Source organism: Molossus molossus, unplaced genomic scaffold (assembly GCF_014108415.1).
Source record: "Molossus molossus isolate mMolMol1 unplaced genomic scaffold, mMolMol1.p scaffold_m16_p_5, whole genome shotgun sequence".
Taxonomy (NCBI): domain Eukaryota; kingdom Metazoa; phylum Chordata; class Mammalia; order Chiroptera; family Molossidae; genus Molossus; species Molossus molossus.
In genome coordinates, this window is record NW_023425388.1 from 24768534 (window position 1) to 24774782 (window position 6249).

Sequence of the window (6249 nt, forward strand, 5' to 3'; positions counted from 1 at the left end):
CTGACGGGGAATTGAACCGGCAACCTCTTGGTACCACACTGGCCGGGCCCACCTTATTATTTTTAAAAAACTGTTAAGTGTGGTCATATCTTGGTAATGGATTTGCAAAGTGAAAGAAGATTGTGCTTTTCATTTAGACATCTGTATTTTATCTTAGACACTTCTTCATCATGGCAATTTTTGCAACTGTTTTCAAACATTACTTTATAAAACGATTTTAATATTGAAAGTGTATAAGTATAAAGAAGGATCAAGTATATAATATGTAGCTCATTCATATGAAGGAAGACCATGCAACCTTAAGAAAGAATCAGGTTAAGCCACAGGGACATTTAGGGAAGCATGTCCAGTATATAACTCTGAATGAAAAAATGAAAAATTCACAGATGTAACTGCATAGTACAATCCCCTTTGTGTATAGAAAATTATATATCTGTCAATGTCTATTAATAGGAAGATCTTTTTAAAACTGGATTCATACAAAATGGAATACTACTTGACCAAAAAAGGAATAAATCACAAATATATATGAAAACAGGTAGAAACCAAGAAGCATTATATTGAGCAAAGGAAATGTAAACAAAAGGTACATAAAATTTAAGAGAAGGAAAAACTAATCTATGGTGTTTGAAAATCTGAGTATTGGTTACCTCTGAGGTGGTGAAATGCTGTTGAAACTGATTAGAAAGGAACATAAGGGAACTTTCTGGGGGGCAGATATATCCTATTTCTATATTGAGATGATGGTTACACAGGAGTATACATTTGTTAAAATTCATTAAATTGTACACCTAAAACGTGCATTTTATTTTATTTATTTATTTTTTATTGATTAATTTTTGTTACAGATGTTTCTCCTTTCCCCCCCACTGATTCCCCCCTCTCCCTCCCTCCCTGCCCTTTCCCCAGTTTGTTGTCCATGTCCACTGTTCATGCATACATGCATATAAGTTCTGTGGTTTATCTCTCCCCCACCACCCCCTCTTCTGGGGATTGTCAGTCTGTACCCTACTTCCACGTCTCTGTGACTACCCCATTCTTCAGACTGTTATGTTCATTATATTCCACAAATCAGTGAGATCATATGAAACTTGTCTTTCTCTGTTTGGCTTGTTTCACTTAGGATGATACTTTCCAGGTCCCTCCATGTAGCCTCAAAGGATAAGAGATCTTTCTTTCTTACAGCTGCGTAGTACTCCATTGTGTATATGTACCACTGCTTTTTTATCCATTTGTCTACTGATGGACACTTGGGCTGTTTCCAGAACTTAGCTATTGTAAATAGTGCTGCTATAAACATGGGGGTACATATATTCTTTCTGATTGGTGTTTCAGGCTTCTTAGGGTATATTCCTAGAAGTGGAATCACTGGGTCAAATGGAAGTTCAATTTTTAATTTTTTAAGGTAACACCATTTTATGTAAGCTGTAGCTTAATTTACAAAAATTGTGTGAGTGCATGGATATATATATATGATTATTTATACATAAGATAATACTGGAAGAAAATTACAGATCAAGTTGTTTGGATGGGTACTCAGAAGTATACATTTGTTAAGATTCATTAAAAATAAAAATAAAAATTTATGTGCCCATGAGGTATGTTAGCAGGCTGCAAAAGAAGCCAATCCCAAAGGATTTTTTAATGATTATTTTGCTCTAAACCCTCCTGCTGCTACCAACTTTTAACTCAGCATTCCCTTGAGTTATTTTTTTCTTTTCATTCTTTCATTTAATACAAAATATCTGCAGCACCAGAACGTTAACTATCCTGGTATTTTGACCTTTTGACACTTAAATCCCAGGAGTTTCTAACCTCGGGCAATTAGTACTTTCAATTTCTAAACCAGACATTTGCAGAAGGCAGAAGAGAAATTGGATTTTTATATGAGAAATAACTTTTTGCATGCCAACTCCCTATTATTAAATTATTGTTTTGAAAGTTGTTGGCTTTTATTTGTTGTTGTTTTGTTTATTTGTTTGAACCATAGAGATGACAATTTTTCATTTCTTAGCAAAAAGCATATTCAAGTTTCCTATAATTCTCTGATAATTATATACATACATATGGGAGGGTGGGGAACACAGTGGGTGCATTGTTTTTGAGCAATAACGCGGACCTTTGTGTACTTTTGTTCAATAATTGTCCTATTTTGAAAAACATTCTGAGATAGTCAAAGCATTTTCAGATATTGTGAGAGGAGAAAGGCCTTTTAATAGTGCCAGTTTTTATGCATGATTGGCCTAGAGGCAAAATAAATGATACATTATTGTTTACATATGTTTACCTGTGGATATAAGTGGCCTATAGTCATTTCATCAGTGATAATGAGGCATAGTTTTTTTTTATCTTGACATTCCATACTCTATTTCCTATTACAATGGCATGAATTTTTTAAAAGATGAGAACAGTCAGATATTTTACTTGTGAAGTCTTCAATGTTGACTTACTATTCGATTAGCCATTCAAATATGCATTTTCAGCTTGTGGCAGCCTTTTCCAGATCACTAGCATTTATATGGGGTCATATGATTAGTTTTCAGCAATGAAATGTAAATGTAAAGATCTATATTGCTGATTGCTGACTTCTAAAAGGTCCTTATGATCTTACTCGCTCTCACTCATCCAAGTAGTGAGGAGCAAGGACTTCAAGATGGAAGACCCAACTAGAAGAAGCTGATATCTCTGATCATTTCAGGAAGTAAATCAGAAGATCCTCTTGACACACCATACATTGTAAAAGCAGAAGAAAGACTCTACTTAGTTAAGAAACTGAGATTTTGAGGTGCATTTGCCTGCTTAACTCAGCCTATACTGAGAGTATTTCATTGAGGGTAGTCATGACTGATTTTAGCAACTTCATAAAAGGTAACATATTTTTGTGGTCAGGAGGAAACAAACATTGTCCAGAGTTTTGTCAACATAGCTAGAATTTTCAAAATTATTCTTGGAGTCATATTTTAATCCCACAAGTTTGGAAACACTTCATCTTAATAGGCTACTATGATACAAAAATGTTTGTTTGAGACTATACTTGAAAAGTGAGGAGAGTTATTTATCTTTGACATTTTGGCTACATGTTGGCCACAAGTTTGTGTTACATGAAAGAAGAAGAGAGGTTAAGAAAGGACAAAAAGAGACGGTGCTGGATGGGATAGGGAAGGAAGGCAATTTTAGCGAATACCTTTAGAAACTTACAACACTGATGGGACAGGCCAGGGGTCAATCAATAAAATAAGATCTTTGAAATTATTGCAAAGTGCTTTTTGATCATACAACTTACATGTACTTAAAAATAACTTAAACATTTTTGAAAATAGATTATTAAAATAGGTCATAATATGCTAAACAAGGAAAATATTAAATATTTTATTTTTATTTGTTGCAAAATTGAAATACAGATAGTTTCTTCAAAATTTAAAATGATTCAGTAGAGAATAATTTTTTTTTTAAACAAAAGCCAAGTTTATTTGTTCATTTCTTGCATTTGAAGTACTCTCGATGACATCCTTTGCCTGAGATTCTTTGCCATAGTCCTTCATCACCAAACAACTGCAACCAACCACTTCACGGGGCTGTCCCCCTCTGTCGATTTTGCAGAGGCCTGTCCGGTCCCCTAGTTTCTTGTTGTCAACTTTGATGAGATTGATTTGGTGTTCCACACAAAGGGCCTCCGCCAACCTGACCTCCATAGGCTCATCCAATGCGCTCACACGAAGGTGGGCTTGGCGCTTGTCGAAGGCTTTGGCAGCTTCGCGAGTCCGCGCGCTGGGGGACCTCAGCACCTCTTGTAAAGCTGTGTTAACGCCCATTACCCTCCAGCAGCAATGCCTCCCCGGCCGGGGCGGTGGGTTATGGGCTGAGCCGAATCTTGAACGCACCCAAGCCTCCGCCTCCGCACAACTCTGCGGCGGCAGGGAAAGAGCGAGAATAACTTTTTATTTTTATTTTTTAATTTTGTTTAATCCTCACCAGAGGATATTTTCCCAGTTTTTTGTACAGATAGAGTGGGAGGGAGAGAGAGAGAGAAACATCGACATGAAGGGACACATTGAGTGGCTGCCACCCGCACGACCAACCAGGGCCGGGGACAAACTGCAACCAAAGTACGTGCCCTTAGTAGGAACTGATCTGGGTCTCTCAGGACCGCAGGCCGACGCTCTAACCGCTGAGCCAAACTGGCCAGGGCGAGAATAACTTTTAATATCACACAGAGGTGACATTAGATGAAGCTTTTTTTGATAAATTTAATTATGATTTATAATTTCATAATTAAATTGAATATATTGATATGAATAAGTCAACTACTATTGCTTTTAATAAATTACAGAATTCCCTTCCCTGGCCTGTAGGGTCCTAGACAACGGTCCCCTATTTCCCTCCAATCTTATTCCCTTCTTCTTTTATTTGCTATGCTTTTGCTCTACCGACTTCGTTTCAGTCTTGAACCCGTTAAGCCCTTCTTCAGGGTTGTGATATATCTTACAATATTTTTTTTCTGATTTCATAATCAAGGTTATATTGACTGGGGAAAAAAACAATTGTGAAATTATCCCTCTGCTTCTATTATTTTGGGGATTTTGAATAATACTATTGTTGTTCTTTTTATGTTTGGGACAATTCACCATTAAATTGCTTCCCTAGGATTTTCTTTATTTAGATTGAATAGACCAATTCCTTGAAAGATACAATTTGTTAAAACTCACACGAGAAGAAATGGACAATATTAATACACCAATATCAATATCTGTGAAAGTAACTGAATCAATAATAATTGACATTTTAAAACATAAAGCACCAGAACAGGCCCAGATGGGTTTACTAATAAATTCTACCAAATATTTAAGGAAGAAATTAAACCATTCTCTACAATGTCTTCCAGAAAATAGAAGCAGAAAGAAAGCCTCTTAACTCATTCTATGAGGCCAGCTCTTATCCAAACCAGGCAAAGACATTATAAGAAAAGAAAACTATAGACCAATATTTATTATAAAGATAAATGAAAAAATCCTCAACAAAATATTAGCAAATTGAATCCAACAATGTATATAAAGAATTATACATCAACACTAAGTGAAATTTATCCCAGGTATGCAATTCTGAATCAACATTTAAAAATCAATGAAAGTAATCTGTTATATCAACAGACTAAAAAAGAAAAACCATATATGATCATATCAGTAGATGCAGAACATGAATTTGATTACATCTAACATCCATTTATGATAATAGCTCTCAGTAAACTAGGAATAGAAAGTACTTTCTCAACTCGATAAAGAATATCTACAAAAATCCTGTATCTTATGTCATGCTTAGTGGTGAGGAGATCAGAGCTTTCCCGCTAAGTTCAGATACAAGGCAAGGATGTCGTCTCGCACCACTGCTTTTCAACATCATACTGAAGTTTTAGCTAATGCCATAAGACAGGAAAAGGAAATAAAAGATATACAGATTGAGAAGGAAGAAACAAAACTGTCTTTGGCCTGACTGTCTATGTAGAAAATCTGAAATAATAAACAAAAACATCCCTGGAAATACGTTGTTAGTGCAATATTGCAGGATACAAGGTTGATATAGAAAAGCCAATTGCCCTTTGTTATACCAGCAATGAACAAGATTTGCAATTAAAATCACAAAGCCATTTACATAGCAACCACAAAAATGAAATACTTAGGAATAAATCTAACAATACATGTATAAGATCTATATAAGGAAAACTACAAACTCTGATAAATCAAAGAATAACTAAATAAATGGAGAGATATTCCACATATGTGGATAGGAAGACTCAATATTGTCAAGATGTCAGTACTTCTCAACTTGATTTATAGATTCAAAACAATTGCAATAAAAATTCCAGCAAGTTATTTTTTGGATACTGAAAAACTGATTCTAATTATTATATGGAGATATGATATTGAAGGGAAAGGAGAAAGTTGGAGGGTTGACACTACCCAACATCAAGAGTTACTATAAAGCTAAACAATCAAAACAGCATGGTATTGGTGAAAGAACAGACAGATCAAGACAGAACAGAGAGTCCAAAAATAGATCCACATAAATAGAGCCAAATGATCTTTGACAAAGGAGCAAAGGGCAATATGATGCAACAAAGACAGTTTGTTTTAGCAAATGGTACAAAATTGAAATCCACTTGCAAAAAAAAAATCTAGACACAAACCTTACATCATTCACAAAAATTAACTCAAAATGGATCATAGACCTAAATGTAAAACATAAACTATAAAC

General features: G+C 35.1%; 1 pseudogene; it reads right to left on the bottom strand.

Moving 5' to 3' along the window:
- Nucleotides 1-3474: 3474 nt before the first annotated feature.
- Nucleotides 3475-3812, bottom strand: LOC118617698 (annotated as a pseudogene).
- Nucleotides 3813-6249: the final 2437 nt, after the last annotated feature.